Genomic DNA, 17,577 nt, shown 5'->3' with positions numbered 1-17,577 from the left:
TTTATAAAACGCCGACCGGAAAGCGCTACTGGTGAGCTGATTTTGGCGCCGAGCCGGCTTGGCCGCGCGCTGACGCCTCGACGCGGACGTCGCCGTCGCGGACGGTCCTCGCCGGGACCGTGGATCGCTAGGGGATCGCGTGTTTCGCATGTTTTCGAACGTGGATCGACGCGGACCGCCTCGTCGGGCAGCCTCGCATTTTTCCACGGATCCGCGCGGCGGACGTGGCTCGTCTCGCGCGGCCCAGGGAAATTTATACGTCTGCGTCGCCGACGCGATGAGCTTTCGGCGTGTTTTATGGGAACGATGAGTAATTCGCGAGTTATTTTCACTCGGGAAACCGGGGCTTGCGGAGATAATGGGGCCGGGACGAGTTCGCGAGGAAGAGACAAGCGAAACGAATCTCTTAATTGAACTTCTTCGCCGCTGTTTCGGCCGACAGTGATTTATTGTAATTAGCGCGATATAATATCCGATTTGCGGGCCTTGCCGCATTTATTTGGGAAAGTTAGGGTAATCAGGTCTGACGAAGAGTAATGGGAGAAGTTGGGTTCGGTACGCTGGAAAAATTTCTGCTGATTATGGTATCTTAGTCTTCCCGTCGCGGAACCGTTTCCATGGGAAATGAATCTCACAGCGTCCGATTATGCAGATATGTTTCTCTGCGAATGTCCGATGCGCGGTGTACGTAGACGATTTACACGTTCTATAGCGTGGTAATTGTGCACGCGTTTGTTGCATTTCGGGTATAGGGACTCTCAGCTCGGTGGGAGTGGTCTGACTCGCGAACACATTTGGGCGAATTGCGTGGCGTTCGTGGAATTTGACTAGCCCAATTTCGTGGAATTTATAGTCGCGCGAATCGTCATTGACTGCTAAAGTGATTATTGTTCGGAATAAACGATTCGAAACTTCTCTATGATTGTTCAGAGTCTATCGCGTCACGGTTATATCGTCATACGCATTCGATTGTCTGGTTAATTGGTAGAATATCGAATTATTCATTTGTCGGAGGGTCTCGTGTATTGGTTAAAGAATTAATCAAAGCCCGACTCGCTGTTTAAAATTCTCCCACGACTTATTCATCCGGTCCGCTACTGACCTCTGTCAGAACTTGGTAGAACTGCTTCGACGACTACGTATGCCTGAAATACAGTCTTATCATACATGCGCACGTTGCATCATGAATAAAACCATAGCCGAGGTACAGGGATAGATTTAACATCGCGGGGAAGGTATAGGCATAGATTTAACATGTAATCGCATGCGAGATATACGAATAAATGAAATATTTTATGGGATTTTGTGGCTTCGAATTTATCTGTCGTACCTACGGAATACTCGCCACTGATTTTAGCGCCCTCTTCTCACGGACGACGGTCAGCTGAAACACTATTCACTGAAGGAGACTGAAAAGGAAAATGAATGTAGTTTACGACAGATCGATTGCGATTTGAAAATAATTAGGAAAGCATACCAAAAATACACGTAAAAGGTACATAATAAATAGAAGAGTTTCAAAAAGATGATTTATTATGCATTCTCACTTGAAGTTTTCAAAGTCAAATTCAAACTGATCGAATGTATTTAAATATAGGTAGATTATGATTTCGTCCCTGCGAAAATTTAGCCCTTTAGAAATATTTCAATCTTGGCATCATTTGTCCTCTGGATGCATATGGCATCGACAAATTTAATTCTTAAATTTATTTTTTATACCTGTCTAATATTCAAAACAATTTCTTTTGCCAGCCTAGGGTTTAAACAATTTCTATACTATCGTCTCACAGAATTTCTTAAATAAAATCAACTCATAGAAGTCAAGATATTGATTTAAAGAATTAAAGAATTATTTCATCGAACATTAATTGAAACGTAGTTTCCAACTCTTTAATATTTATGATAATTTCTTTTGCCATCAATTTTTTTTTCAATATAAATAACAGATAGAACTGGTAGCACCTATTTATCGTTTAAAAGATGAAACAATGAGATGTTTCAATTATTAAACTTTTATTTCAAGGAAGAAGAGATCTTCAGAGAAGCCATTCAATGCAGTTTGCAAGATTGGTATCTGCATAGAAGTCAACTGAGGGCAACGAAAACTGAGAAGATGTTGAATCTATTTATATACCTTGTCTGTGTTATCATATCACCCAGAATTATACCAGCGGAGTACAGAATTCGCAAACTATGCAAAATTCCTTGAACCTCTGTCGATAACCCTGTGATTTTCTTCCGTCGTATTTGATGGTTCCTATTTTAACTGATTGTAAAAAGCTCAACGAATATAAAATATACAGCGTAACATTGTAATTGTACTAACAGTTATACTATCCATTGTTTCAGATCCAAGAGAACACCAAGACTTGTTCTCATATAAATTTTCAAATTATGAGAATCTAGAATTCTATTCAAGCAATACATTTCTCTTTATATACCTAATATAAATCGATACAACTGTTGCATCATTTTTCGAAAAATTACATGTAAAACAACCATGTCTGCTATCACTGTGTTTACAGAATTATTATTTCATCCTTCGCTTTTTCATTCATCTCATTATTTATTCAAATTATGTCCCCTATTCTCTTCTGTGTCTGTTTACTCATCTCTACGCTGCACCATTCCTCTTCCCCCTCTCCTCTCTTCTTACTCCACATAAAGATACCATAGTTCAAAATGACCAGAGATTTTACATGAAAATGATCAGAAATATGGAAACAGTCCACCTCACATCCTAAGCCGACACATAATTCACCCTTCAAAGCAACGTATCATAAACTCCAATAAACGCCAACTACAGATTTCCTAATAACCGTCTAAAAATATCGAGCACACATCACCGGAAAGAAATCAGCGACCGGTGCACGACGGATCGAAAGCAAACGTTTCAAATTCGAACTTCGCGCCGCCTCGTGTCGCTGGTAGTGCACGGCACGCGGTCGCAGATGGCGCCACGGTGTCGTCGTTAGCGGCGGCGCAGGTAGCTGGCAGCTCGAGTCCGTTGAGTCCGTTTCCCCAGCTTTCCCGTGTCACGGTGTCGCGAGCGCGTCTGTCGTCGACGCTCGCGGTGTCCGTCAGTTTTTATCTAATCGGCTGCGAAGAAAATACGATTCGGCAAGTGTACGAGCACCGGTCGCGAGCGATCGGTCGGTGGAGAGCGTGCGTGGTTGTGCGCGAGAATTGGAACGGTCGCCCGGGTCCGTGGAACGCGGTGGAAGAGGACAAGGCGAGACGACGACGGGGCCTAGCCGAGAGACGGTGCGATAGACGAGCTACGGGACGAGTCGAAGCGAGATAGACGACCTGGGGGTTAGAGTGCGACAAACGGGGATAGTGTTCTAGAACTAGTAAGAGAGAAACAGAGGGGAGTCGCGAAGAGAGTGAGAGGGGGGCGGAGGAACGGAACACGGCAGGAGCGAGAAGAAGCTAGAAGTGTGTCGGGGCAGTTCGTCGAGGAAGGAGCAGGGAAATCTTCCTTTTCCTCTTGCGACCGGATCGAAGGGGTCAGAGGGTCTACGGGTGGGCGGGGTACCGAAACCAGAAGAGAGAACGCTCGTAAGAGATCCACAGCCGAAGAAGGGTGCCAAAGAGTCCCTCGGTGGAGGACGAGCACACCGTGGTCTAGGGACGGGAGTGCGAGAAAGAGACAGTGCGGTGCCGTGTAAACATACATCCCATTGCCGTGAGTGCGTGCGCGGAGAGTGGCAATCAACGACGGTCCGACGTGGTTCGTGGTCGCCGTCGGAAAGTTTGTTTGCAGCTGGCATCCGTCGTTGCCGACGGGTCCGGTGCCGTTTTCGTGCGTCGGGGACGAAACAGCACACGCCGACCAGAGAAAATCGGCCGAGCAACGGTCCCAGGTGCCGCGGCATCAATCGTCGCGGCGTTCGGGCACGCGTATGAACCTGTGTCACAAATGACAGTCGATCGGACGGGAGGGAAAGTCAGCTGCTCGCTGGATTCGTCTGTCTAGCGGGGTAACCGGTAAGTCGAATCATTTCCAATTCGATTCCAACGGTTTAGTGGACTCTCCTGTAAAAATGGCTCCTGACGTTTCTCTTCCTGTCTTCTTTGTGTATCCACTCCCACTCTGGCCGTCTCTCGCTCTTCCCTTCCCCCTCTTTCTCTTTCCCTCTCTCTCTCTCTCTCTTGCTCGCTCACCCTCCCTCTCTTGCGATGTTCCCTATCTTCTTCTCTCTCACTCGCTTTCCACCGATCTCTACTCTCCGCCTTGCGGTATTCCTGCACGTAAATCGACCGTCGGATTTTCTTGATTCTGCTGTGGTTCTTCGTTTCCTCTCTTTTTTTTCAGGTGGTCATACTGTATGCGTGTGTTCGTGCTCAAGTGTGAATGGACCACTACTGCTTCTTAAAGTTTTCTGGGCACGCTAAAACGTTTACAAGAATGCGTTACGCGATACGAGGGAGTAAATATTATCTTGCAGCGGTACTGGAGGCAGTTACTGGCGGAGTGACCAATTGCTGTGTTATTGGTTCGTGTTCGGGTATAATAAACTTTCTGCTTATCGAATAAGACCCATTCAATTTTGTCATCGAAAAATGAACAATTAAATAAGAGGTAAGCAATTGGTCACACAGATCCAGCACCACTGTGCTATTCGTTTTCGGTGCAACGTAAACTCGCTGGTTGGGAATGTTTTGTACAAGAGGTTCGGCCATTGATAGCTCCACACGCGGCACTCGATGACCCAACCTAGACAGCACAAGTGCGTATTTCACAATTTATTGTCTCCATATTTAGTTCCATTTAGAACCTGAAAATTGCCCGTTGTATCTCCTGGAACGATAGCATGAAATGTCTGCCACCTCGTACCGCATACCGCCTCTGTACAAGCGTTTTGTTCGCGGCTATAAAACTTTAAGAGGTAATGATCCGTTTATACACAAGCGTGGACACCGCGGTACGCTTGTGTTTGACGTATCCGCAAGGCTGTCGGAATTTTAGCGAGCGTCGCGCGTGCCGCTGACAGGTCTTTAACTATCGGCCGATACGTGATTCGTTTATAAACATTCCGGACCTACCCTGCGCGATTCGAGGCGGTCAGCCCGAACCAGATGACAAGATCGCGAGTCGTTCAGGGCGCAAGTTGCACAGCAAGGAAAGATATATCCTTCGTTCTTGTAAGACAGCTTCCGCCATATTTACTTCTTGCGGGTACATAACCTAACACGACCTTGGGTCGTGCTTGAGAGATAGACAAATGGACGAGCGAACTTTCCCAGGATTCGATGGTTTCCCACGATAGCTGGATTAGAATAGCCAGAAGTTGTCTGATTTATTCATTTATGCGGAATGATCCGTCGATAGAGAAGTGTTGATGAGGAGAGGCTGTCACGCGGTAGTTTTTGCCGCGTTGTTAAAGTTACAAGAAAAAACGAACCTCGAGCGTGATTAAGGACGGTGAGTTTTTTCATTTTCGATCGCTTCTGTATTTATGTTTTCGCGGCAATTTCGAAAACTTATTCTTCTCGAATATTTGTAGGAAATATTTGTTGTCGTCGATATGGCAACATTTATCCTCGCAAAGGTTAGTCAGACTTTCCGCATTCTGTCCGCGTTGAAAAGTTAGTTACAAGAGACGAATTGCAGGTGAAAAAATTGATCGAAACATCCTTCGGTAACGCGTTGGTGCAAGTCAGGTCGTTTTCACCGCCGACAGCGAAGTTTTTCCACGAAGAAGTAGTCCGCCGGCAAGAAAAATTAGCTGATTAGTGGTTGCGTAATCTAACGAGGACAAATATCGAGTGTTCCGAACTTCCATTCAGGTCGCTGGATGTTTCAACGTTCCCTATTAACACGTTGAATGCCACGGGGATCGCCGGTGACGCCATGGAGGCCACCGGTGACCGGCGCGCCCAAATTGATAGAAATATATATAATTTCAAACAAATGTCAATATCTAAAATTTGGTATTATTACCATCGTCAATTCAAACAGTGACCCCTTGTCGCAATTAATATGTCAAACATCGTTATACACTGTAACTTATCTATTGCAGATAATATTTCAACATTATATGTATCACGTAAAAGAAAATTCATCGTGGCGCCACGGACAATTCCTGTAAAACCGACGTGGCATTCAACGTGTTAATGGTGTTTGAAAACGAAGTCGCAGTTCGGTGAAAATATTCGACCCACCACCGCACACCTGCGTGCCTCGGAAACTGGCACAAAGTAGCAGGAGCAACCGTGTCGAGGAACGCGGGTCCAACCTCTCCCCCTCCCCTGATCTTCGGCCGAAGCATGCCTTCTGAATGGCACAATTACGTCGCTTTATTTTGCAAGTCTAATTCATTATCATTGAAATGCCGGCCTCTGTTTTATTTGCGCGCTCGCAAAAAAACGGCGGTTCCGTTCCTAGCGAGCCTGGCCGCGCATAAATAAACCGTGTCCAAGAGTTTGCCATCGAATTGTAGCGTTTTAACAGTCCGCGCTGGAAAGGATGCAAATCGAGACACGAAGTCGAGCGCGGCCTGGAGGCGCCGAGCGAAATGATATCGTTGTATTCGAGTAACGAACAAGTTAGAGCGCCTCACGCTCCGCGAATATTTCAATGCTAAGGTCGTCCGATGACTGGTTCCTCGGGCAATGGGTTACAGAATGCACCAAGCTTGGTCTTCCGTGCGGATAATTAATCGCATTAATATTTAACGAGATGCGGAACCGGTTCTTGCCTCTCGGCGACACGATTCACCGAAAAGTGTCCGTTCTGTACGTACTCGCGAGCCTTTGAAATATTTCGAACTCTCTTTGAAACGCATAGTTTTGTTCGGTCAAAGGAAGCTATTCTTTGTTTCCATAGAATCTGCATTGGCGAATGCATAGGCATAGAAATTACCAATTATAAAATACTGAATATCATATATGAGCCGTTTATTTTGAAACTGGCATAAGTCACTTTAGCGTAATGAAAAGTGGTGATTTTTTAATGTTTATACGAAATTATTTATACCGAGAAAAATATCAGTATCCTGAGATAACAAATACAAGTAAATCTCGAAAGTTAGCATCCATATGTTTAAACTTGTTAAAACGCAAACCCTTAAATATATCGTCTTAAAAACAAAGTGACTTATGCCACTTTCAAAATAAACGGCACATATCAGGACACTCAAAACGCAACAAACTGAACGGGGTGACCGCTGTGACGGATTATCGGTGAAATTCAGCAAATAACAATCGATCCTACGGGACCCTACGGGGCGTTAGTCCGCAAGTTAATTACGACACTGGTCGAATCCTCGGGAACCACGGGGAGCCACTTGACCGGAAGTGGACCCAAGGACAATCGCTCGTCCACGTGAACGGAACAAAAGCAGAAAAGGGGCCCTCGATGCTTCGATCGGCGGGTTAACGAACCACTGAAATGTTAATGCCTCGTTACGTCACGTTCGTTTACCGTCGTCAGAGAAAGGGGTCAAAGCGACGGAAGGAGGCGGCGGAGAAAAGAGCGCGAGGCGACTAAAAACGGCGCGGCGGCACGGTGCACCATCGTGCAGATTACACAGTCGCCGTCTCCGAACGTCCTTGTTCACTCCCCTCCCGCATTTTCGCACCTCGGTTATCGTGGAATGCACGCGTGCACTTGGTCGCCGGCCGCACCCGCTCGGACGCTTCTAATCGCCCCGCTAATTAGCCCCGAGGTCCGAGGCGAGAGTAACCCCACCCTCGCCGACCCGCAGAGTTTCCGCGTGTCGAAGCCTCGAGGAATCTGCTGGTAACGGTACGCGGTCGCTACCTGTTACGCACTCGTGCCCGGTGCGTTTACATTACGCATTACCCTGGGTTATCGCCCCCGAAATCGAAGCTCCTCGGGACCTGTGCGTATCACAGAGGGCCTCTCTTCCTTTCGGACGATTGAGAAACTACGCGCAATCGTCGCCTTTTCCTTCTGTCGCCTCGACGCTGCACAGGAGACTAGAAACCCCTAAAATTGAATTCTCGAAGTTTCGTGTTTCGACCAAATTTTTATATGCCTATTTTCAAGCTTGCTTTTATGGAAACACTCGAAGATACTACTACTCATAACCTTGACATAACCTCGACGCTGCACAGGAGACTGGAAACCCTCAAAATTGAATTCTCGAAGTTTCGTGTTTCAAACAAATTTTTATATGCCTATTTTCAAGCTTGCTTTTATGGAAACTCGAAGATACTACTGCTCATAACCTTGACATAACCTCGACGCTGCACAAGAGACTGGAAACCCCCAAAATTGAATTGTCGAAGTTTCGTGTTTCGAACAAATTTTTATATGCCTATTTTCAAGCTTGCTTTTATGGAAACTCGAAGATACTACTGCTCATAACCTTGACATAACCTCGACGCTGCACAAGAGACTGGAAACCCCCAAAATTGATTTGTCGAAGTTTCGTGTTTCGAACAAATTTTTATATGCCTATTTTCAAAACTTGCTTTTATGGAAACTCGAAGATACTACTGCTCATAACCTTGACATAACCCCCAAAATTGAATTCTCGAAGTTTCGTGTTTCGAACAAATTTTTATATGCCTATTTTCAAGCTTGCTTTTATGGAAACTCGAAGATACTACTGCTCATAACCTTGACATAACCTCGACGCTGCACAAGAGACTGGAAACCCCCAAAATTGATTTGTCGAAGTTTCGTGTTTCGAACAAATTTTTATATGCCTATTTTCAAAACTTGCTTTTATGGAAACTCGAAGATACTACTGCTCATAACCTTGACATAACCCCCAAAATTGAATTCTCGAAGTTTCGTGTTTCGAACAAATTTTTATATGCCTATTTTCAAGCTTGCTTTTATGGAAACTCGAAGATACTACTGCTCATAACCTTGACATAACCCCCAAAATTGAATTCTCGAAGTTTCGTGTTTCGAACAAATTTTTATATGCCTATTTTCAAGCTTGCTTTTATGGAAACTCGAAGATACTACTGCTCATAACCTTGACATAACCCCCAAAATTGAATTCTCGAAGTTTCGTGTTTCGAACAAATTTTTATATGCCTATTTTCAAGCTTGCTTTTATGGAAACTCGAAGATACTACTGCTCAGCTTTCAGTTAATTTATGGTAGGGTCAGGGGTTTGACGTAGCCAGGGATTCGACGTAGGAGTTCAAGGCGTGGTTCCGTCAACGGACGAACCCCAGATGGTGGCTAGCGACGCGAAGCTGTGTCCGACGGGATGCATTCATTGACACATGTTTAGATAGTTAGGGATATTTATGCACGGCAGGCGAGCCGAGGCCATACCGTCGTCTTGAAGAATGAGGGTAGCTTTCCTGAACGACCTGGCTACGGAGTGGGCAAGGCAGGGAAGCTTTTTGGTAAGAGAACTGTTACACCGTTTAGCACTTACAAATTTTCTCACCGCGTTTCTTCGACTTTAGAAGAGGGAGGAGAAGAGTTAGTCGGAGCCGAAATCGTACACGACATGTAAAATTATGGTTTGCTAGCCTCGGACATTAAATTCATACCACATGCGAAAATCTCGATTTTTTTTAACCGAGGCACTGTGCCATGATCGAACGGAAATGTTATACGTCGTTTGCAAGAAACAGAAGTTGGATAACTTCGTCTTTTCCTTTAATTAGAATTTTCCAAGTTGGAAAATTTATCCGATAAATATACAAAAATGATCTTCTATATTATTTCCTTGCCTTTTCCTAGGGCAATGTTACTTTGTAGCTCTCTATCGGGTCTTTATATCGGCTGTTTGTACAGGGTGTTCAAAAAGAAAGCATTCAAGGTTGTCTAGGACACACTGTATTGAGTAAAAAAGCCTTAGTAAAAGTAGGTCGAAAGGTCAACCGTTTCTGAGGTATAAACCTTTTTGTTCGCTAGCATGATGATTGATAATAACTGTGTAATATTCATGGAACTGTGTAATACTAGTAAGATCCACAATCGTCGATTCACAACTGACTGATTCTCGATGAAATCTATTGTCAACAATTGAATGGGGACATCCAGAACGCAATTTCTAAACACTTGAAGTAAACTATTGCATGCGATGGAAGCAAGTATGTCAATCATGATACTAGCAAACAGAAACGTTTCTCAGAAACGTTTGACTTTTCGACTTATGTTTACTAAGGCTTTTTCACTCGGCACAATGTGCCTTATATACCGTATAAATATGGAATGCTGTTTTATGAATACCCTATATTAGCATCGACAGGATCTGTGAATGCAAGGCGAGGGGTTCGCTTTGACTGGTCACCCTGGAACTTCCAGTAAATACGTGCTTTATTCGTTCTTTAAAACAAAATCATAATTGTATTGGAAAGTATTCCACAATGTTTTATTTAATAGCCCAATTTCCAATAAGGACTTAGTACATATAATTTCTACAAAATTAACTTGAAAAACTTCGAGTTTCGAAAAATTTTATAAGGGTAGTAACATGTAAAATGTTGACTCTCTAAAAACATTCGTTTAATGTACTTTGGCACCGGGTCCAGATCTAGTTGTCCGCTAAAAAGTGAGTGCAACTGTTAGAAACTTTTTAGAGTAGAAGCGCTGACCAGAAAGTGAAATTCTTCCTGTCTTCCGGAACATGTACAAAAGTCTCCCCTTTCTTTTACCAAGAGTGCCACGATCTCCTTCGAACCTTCAATTCGCCAAGTCTTGCGTCCAATTTGCACCTAGCATTTCCTAACGTTATTTTTCAATTTCTGGGGAGAACTTGTTCAGCAGCGCTTCCACGTCAGGCCGTTAAGTTTACAAGACGCGGGAGAAAGTTCCGATTAAAGTTACAAGTTGTTTTGATAGTTGGTCCCACGCGGATGCATTTCACGAGGTTGCTCACCTTATTTTGAAGCTATTTATGGGATTGCACGGGGAGCAGCTTGCGACTAGGAAGAGTCGAGTCCGCGGCAATTAGGAGCGTTGTACTCTTCCAGTTCGAGCACAAAGGAAACGAAACGCGTTTCAATCGCGCAAATACTTTACATATTCTCTCTAGCGAGAAACGCTCGCTTACTCGAATTGCCGTGCACAGTAGAATGATCTATGTTCACGTCATGACATAATGCTTTTTCGCTCCATTACTGTTGGAAAGATGCATAGCTGCGCTCCAATTTCCGATCGGCGGAATGTCTCTCATTGCAGTCTAGGGGTCGGGGAATCTGCCGCTTTTACTGCATTTCTGATGGCTTGGGGAAATATTATTCTTGGCTCTCTAGTCGGCATTACGCGGGACCACTGATTTTGGATTCATTTTCATCCCGGCGAGATCGATCCGAACGTTGGACTTGTCCGAGCCACTACAATCGTTCCACGGTTTGGCGTTCGAATGAAACCATTTTTCTCTGCCAAGAACTCTTCTTAAATAACCGATCGACTGTCCTGGGGCGGTCTCCTAACTTCCTGTCACAAGATCGATCTTTTAAACCATCGAACGCCTACATTGTTCGGAGTAAGTGATCACTAGACTGCGCATTTTATGGATTTACGTAGGTGAAATTTAAAAGATAAGAAATATTATAAGAATTTAAGGACGTGTGCGTATGAAATGACTCACTGAAGTTATTTTAAAAAGGAGAAATTTCTGTTTGACGCATCTTCGTTGCAATTTTTATCTTGCATAAAAATCGTTGGTTCACGTAAGGAACATCTACAAATCAGGAATCGTATAAAACTGTTTTCCACTTGGCTTTTGAATTTCATCATTTTTCTCTGGCAAAGAAGAACTCCTCTCAAATAACAAATCGGTCGTCCTAAGTAAAATGGATCCTATAAAACACATCGAGTGTCTATATTTGTAAGGCTAAATTACCACGTTGGTTTAATCAATACTAGACCTACCAACCACAAAAAGTGACTAGCATGTGTTGCTTTATAAGAGTAATACTGAATTTACCTAGACTCTTCATCATTTTTATTATAACATAGGCTTGGAAAAAAATTATTTAATCATTTGTTAACACTGGTACTATCAAACCAGTCAAAATTACTAGCACCGAATTATTACTTTTACAGTTCTTGAAATCATAAAATTGTTTTTATGAGAATTTTTTTACAGAAACTTCTCTAATCAAGCATATGTTATAATAAAAGATTGTACGGAGTATTAAAAAGAAGTCTTCCATAATTTCATGCGCCTGATAGGTTTACTGTGAAGGGACATCCACGAAATTAAAATTATTCTGAAAAATTATACTTCAAAATTATTCTGAAGCGTTTGGCACTTTCTCCCCGTTTAATCGTTTCAAACAGCAATTGCTTTGCGCTTTATTTACCTGCGAATGACTCCGCAACGCCTACTCCAAAGGGTTTTCCCGTTTATTAAGTAAATAAATAAAGATCCATCGAATGTTCAGATTTTTTAGGCTCGGCGATCATTGGTCCGTCGCGACCACATATTCTCGCCATAAGGGTCACGCATGAATCAGAAAATCGTTTGACATCGTTCCCATATCCATTTCTGGCATTACACGTGCGAGCATCGTTTAACTCGATCCTCGCAGGACGACGATAAAACGGTCGAGCGATCGTAAAAATCGACGAGACCCATCGAATGCATCGGGGCGCCGATAATCCGTGCGAAGCGCGTGTAATATTGCGTTCTACATAAACCGCGACACAATATACGTTTATCGTGGCGACCAGCTTTTTTTCCGCGATTGGAGTTTGCATCCTCGACGGCACGACGATCAGCGTTATCACGGTCGCGGTACGCAATCGACGATAAACCGGAGAACGCGTGTGCGCTCTCGCGAGGCGCAGTTCGCGTTGACGCGACTGGGTAATTAATTCATCGGCCGGTCAGCGCATCGGTCATTTCGCTTGTTTATTATCGGCGCCCAGTGCGTGTATAAAAAAGAAATCGGTTTTATTCTTTGAGCACCTTCGCTGTTTAATCGTATCTAGGAGACCGTAAGTGCGGTTGTAAGCGCTGCTACGATTGCTATAAAAAGAAAACGAAATAACAGCATCATGTGCTCCACGTTCGCATCGTTTCGGATTTCATACATTTTTTGTCAGCGCTTATTTTATCGATTCGAATTCACTTAAACGATGCAGTATTACAATTTTTACACACGCATTTCGTATCTGACGTTGTTATTACGTAATAATCACAAATTGAACAATGGATCATTTTATCAATGGTATATAATACTTTTGTTTAACTAATAAACAAGATAGCCTGATTCTAACCGAGTTTTTCTCTGAAAAGCAAACCGGCTTGGAGAGGAAAGCAAATATATGTTCTAGAAAACAGTTACTTTCATTTTGTTACAAGGAAAACAAATAGAGGTGTCTAAACTAACCAGCTGAACAAAAATTGAAGTTCTCAGTTTCACAAAACAGTATTTTACACTGAATAATTCAACTGAATAAAGATATAATATATTCTACTTTTAATTGTTTTATCCGCGAAATTCATACACACGCACAAATAATTTGGTAGGATTTTTTACCCGTTCCCGCTAAAGCTGTAAAACTATGTTTTCAACAAAAATTGATCAATAATCATGTAACAATAAATTGCAACAGTAAACAGTACATAAACTGTTTATTCAGTTGGATGCTCAAATCATCTTAATTGTTTTGAGGTAATTGAATGTCTTTATGATTGAATGTTAGAAGATTATTAGAATATTCTAATTGAATGTTTTTTTATGAGAATCAATGCATATTTGTATCCTTAAAAATTAAGCCGTTTAGAAGTCACGATATTTGTTCCGAACGCCCATATACAGTAAATTCTCTCCAATTGTCCCTCAGCTTGTATACAAAAACGGACAATTTCGGAAGAGGAGATACTATTATTCGAGAGCCTATTTTTGTTTACAAGCGTAGGGACAATACGATTATTCGAGCCTAGGGGCTCATTTTTATATAGTCGACGATTGTCAACAACTATAAAAATGAGCCCCTAGGCTCGAATAATCGTATTGTCCCTCAGCTTGTAAACAAAAATGGACAATTTGGGAAGCGGAGATACGATTATTCGAGCCTGGGGGCTCGTTGTTATAGTTGTTGACAATCGTCGACTATAAAAACGAGCCGCTGGGCTCGAATAATCGTATCACCGCTTCCCAAATTGTCCATTTTTGTTTACAAGCTGAGGGACAATACTCGACGCGCCTCGGCGATTAAATTCATTAGCCGGTCAGTGCTTCGGTCATTTCGCTTGCTTATTACAGGCGAGTCGTTGGCATTTCGCGAGGATATCGGTGCGGATGAAATCCGAAGACACGCGGCCACTATCTTTCTCTGGCTTTCGAGCGGACGACCTTTCCTGTAATGTCAGCGCTCTCCGCCGGGGAAACTCGTCTTCCCCGGTGAAATTATTGGCTAATGAAATTTTTTTGCCCGTCTCCGAGTCCGGATTACCCGCGCACCCCGGTCTATTTCTGACTAATCGAGAGATCTGGAAATCAATTTACCGTGTCGTCGCAGAATCCGATCCGCTCTCGTTTAAACTGGGCCACCGGGCTGAAACATCCTCGGTTCGTTTAACAGGGGATAGCAGTTCGAGAAAGTAATCGGGCTCGAACCTCTGGCTCTTCTTATCGAACAGATGCGCGAGATCGAATTTTTCAAGTGGCAGAAGAAAACGTAGCTTTTGCACCAAGTGTTTCGTCACGTGTTTCAAGTCGTGATGAAAGATCACGGTACGGTAGCGCGAGGTTTCTTCGATAGCACGGTGCAAGAATGTTGTTGATTCTGCGTATTCATAATATTTATCCTTGTACGTGATGCGAAAGGAAAATTGCAGGATTTTATGGCAAACCTGACGATACGAGAAACGAGATCGTTTGTGTGAGAATGTAAAAATGTTTGTATCAGAAGTTTTTAAATAAACTTCTTGATTTAAATACTTTATTATAACACTCCGTTCACGCTATATATGTACACGGTATTTCCATAATAATTATTTATATTTCTTTATTCGTTTGTTTTATTTCGGTTTGGCCTTCAAAAATTCAAGACGTCTTGATAGAATATCTTTCAGTTTTCATTGAAATTGCAATTTAAACAGCACACTGTAACTACTTTTTACGCATAAAGAGTGCGTTCGTCGTGACAGAAAATATTGTCATTCTTTTATGACTCGTCGAAAGCAGCTAAATGATTAATCGCATATTATAAGAGAAATCGTACGGAGTTTAAATGAATTCGATCTTGTCATTGTTATAAAAGATTGTGACTAATAAGTCACGTTATGGTCTCAGTAGTTCCAGCGTTAGACACAGGAAAGAGGCGAAATATTTAACACAACTTCTGGGATGATCTGGTACAATAGCTTAACATTGGAACTCGCAGAGGCGTTATAATGGCTCACTTTAGACTTCAGGGTCTACAATCACGTCAGACATAAATGTGCTTTCATGGCAATTTATTACTCTTGCACGTTTATAATAAGTACACATACAATTATCATATAATGATCGTTCGTTAGCGGTGACTTTGACCATGCGGTATCTTCGGTGTGAATATTCGAAAGAGTCGTTCTTATAATGGAAGTTGAACATTCCCGGAGAAAGCTAGCTCCGAGATACGAATCTAATTTGCTTCTTCCGCTAATTGGGCTCGATAATTACCACCGTATTGTTTTTTCGCAAGAATGAAACACGATTTTTCGAATCCTTCAGCGTGCAATTTCGAGCATCAACGTTCATTTCCAGCAGAGTTGGGCATATTTTACTCGAATAACGAATACAATTCTATTCGTAGAATTTATTCGAAACGTTATTCGACGAATTTATTCGATATTATCAGTCAAATACAATTTTATTCGAAGAATTTACTGCATTCGAAAGACTCGTCGAATGAAATTTTAATCGAAATGTTGCTGTTCGCGTAGCATTAAAAAACGATGATTTCGACCGGTTCGACAAGCGATCGCGCTACGCCACTCGTTACACAACGGCGGTGCATCTGGTACACAGGTGAAGCTATAAATCATTAGCCAGTTGCACGTATGCGGTGCGAAGATCCGCGTTCCTATTCAGCAACGGCATTATTGCCACGAAACGGTTCAGCTGACTGCGCATTCGGCCGACGTATCGTCGGGAACCGTAACTTCGTCGCGATCTTATTTGGCGAAATTCGTGACCGATCGCGGGGTGAGGGGGGTGAGGTAGCGCATCCTTGCGGCGAAATAGTCTACGAATCCTAATTGAATTACTTTCGATAATCCTACGTGTGATTCCGCCGACACGGTCGGATTAGCCATCTCCGCCACGTACCCAAATCCAATTTACCTCGGGTCCCCGATTATCTGTTTCCAGTGCGTGTCAGCACGTTGTAACATGGCGACTTCCTCCAATTCGAACACGATTGCAAACCGTAGGCCGATCCGAGCGCGGGACGACTCACCGATTAAAATATCGCGATTGATACCGCGCTGACTGTCACTCTGGCGAATGACTGTTGCCTCGGTTTTTCTGAGAAATGCTAGTAGCCACTCTCGATACACGCCCATCAACACTATAAAATTTCTACTCGTATCGTCGGCTCGCGAAGGAATGCGACTCTGCGCGGACATAGTGATTCATGCCGGGTTTAACTAGACGTGTTACGGATCGAGCGGAATGAATCATTCGAGAAAAGCTGGGCGCAATTGGCGGGGACAATTTTTACCGATTCGACCGTGTACGAGCCCGGGGAGTTGAGATCTTAGCTGTAGCGGCTCCGTTTATACTTTGACTGCCGCTTCAACAACCCCCAAAATTGCATGGAATTAAAGTACTTTATTTAATCAAATTAAGATTGGTAAGTTGTGTTGTACGACACCAATTATTTTCTCTCAAAATTCCTACGTTTTGTGGATCATAAAAAAGAATGTTGGGAAAAATATAATAGATTATCGTAGAAATTAATTTTCAAATCTGAGCAAATCATTTCATCACCCATATATGGGTGACGCAATAGCCAAAGTGTTAAAAAATTGAGAAAGTCGCGCGGATGTTATGGTCAATCTTGATGCATTCATTGCGTGCACGAAGTTGGAGAAATGGAAAGAAGTTAATTGTTGCAAGAAATCTTCTGCTTGGAAAAGGAAGCGTTTACTTTATACGGCCTTTAATGAAGTAGTTTTCAATTTTTATGCACTTCTATGCATTTGTACGGAATTGGAAGAGGCAGAGAAACCTGTATATTAAAAAATGTTAATTATACCTTTATCTTGCCGCGAGAAATCTTCTGCTTAGAGAAAGATACTTTTGCTTTATGCAAATTTTCATAGAATAGTTCTCAATCTTTATGTACTAAATTAAAAGAACGCAAAGAAAACTGTGCATTAAGAAAAGTTGATGATACCTTTATTTCATTATTGTCTGAAGAAATCGGAGAAAAATCCTAAGCAAAAATTCTCCGAGGGTTATATTATAATTTTCAAAATGTGTCAATCGTAGGGTGCATGACCGATAAGTCGTTGAAAGTGTTGAGCACAATGCAGAGAAGTACGTGGCACATGCATTCGGGTTGCGGCGAATCCCCGAGCGCGCTACGGGTTTGTTCCGGAGAAGGCCCGCATTTCAGCTAATCTGTTGCCGGAAGTGCTATTGCTCGTTTCTTATTTCAAAGAATTTCCGTCCGGGTCTGGC

The 17,577-nt window shown here is 42.9% G+C and overlaps 1 protein-coding gene and 1 long non-coding RNA gene across 5 annotated transcripts in view; both read left to right on the top strand.

Moving 5' to 3' along the window:
- Positions 1-313: 313 nt before the first annotated feature.
- Positions 314-2,510, top strand: LOC117217453 (uncharacterized). The gene is made up of 2 exons (XR_004489560.2): positions 314-1,495; positions 2,024-2,510. It is a non-coding gene; the product is annotated as an uncharacterized LOC117217453 (long non-coding RNA).
- A 483-nt stretch (positions 2,511-2,993) lies between these two features.
- Snrk (SNF related kinase) overlaps positions 2,994-17,577 on the top strand; it is a 42,515-nt gene continuing 27,931 nt past the window's right edge. For 3 of the 4 annotated variants that reach the window (XM_033464977.2, XM_033464976.2, XM_033464974.2), the window contains exon 1: positions 2,994-3,990. The gene's annotated coding sequence lies outside the window, so the exon portion shown is untranslated. Of the gene's footprint in view, positions 3,991-4,592; positions 4,734-17,577 lie in introns of those variants that run through there. The other variant, XM_033464975.2, reaches the window with a different exon arrangement.

This window comes from Megalopta genalis, chromosome 12, assembly GCF_051020955.1.
Source record: "Megalopta genalis isolate 19385.01 chromosome 12, iyMegGena1_principal, whole genome shotgun sequence".
Lineage (NCBI taxonomy): Eukaryota > Metazoa > Arthropoda > Insecta > Hymenoptera > Halictidae > Megalopta > Megalopta genalis.
The sequence above is the reverse complement of the archived record's forward strand: the minus strand, read 5'-3'. Positions and strand labels throughout refer to the sequence as shown.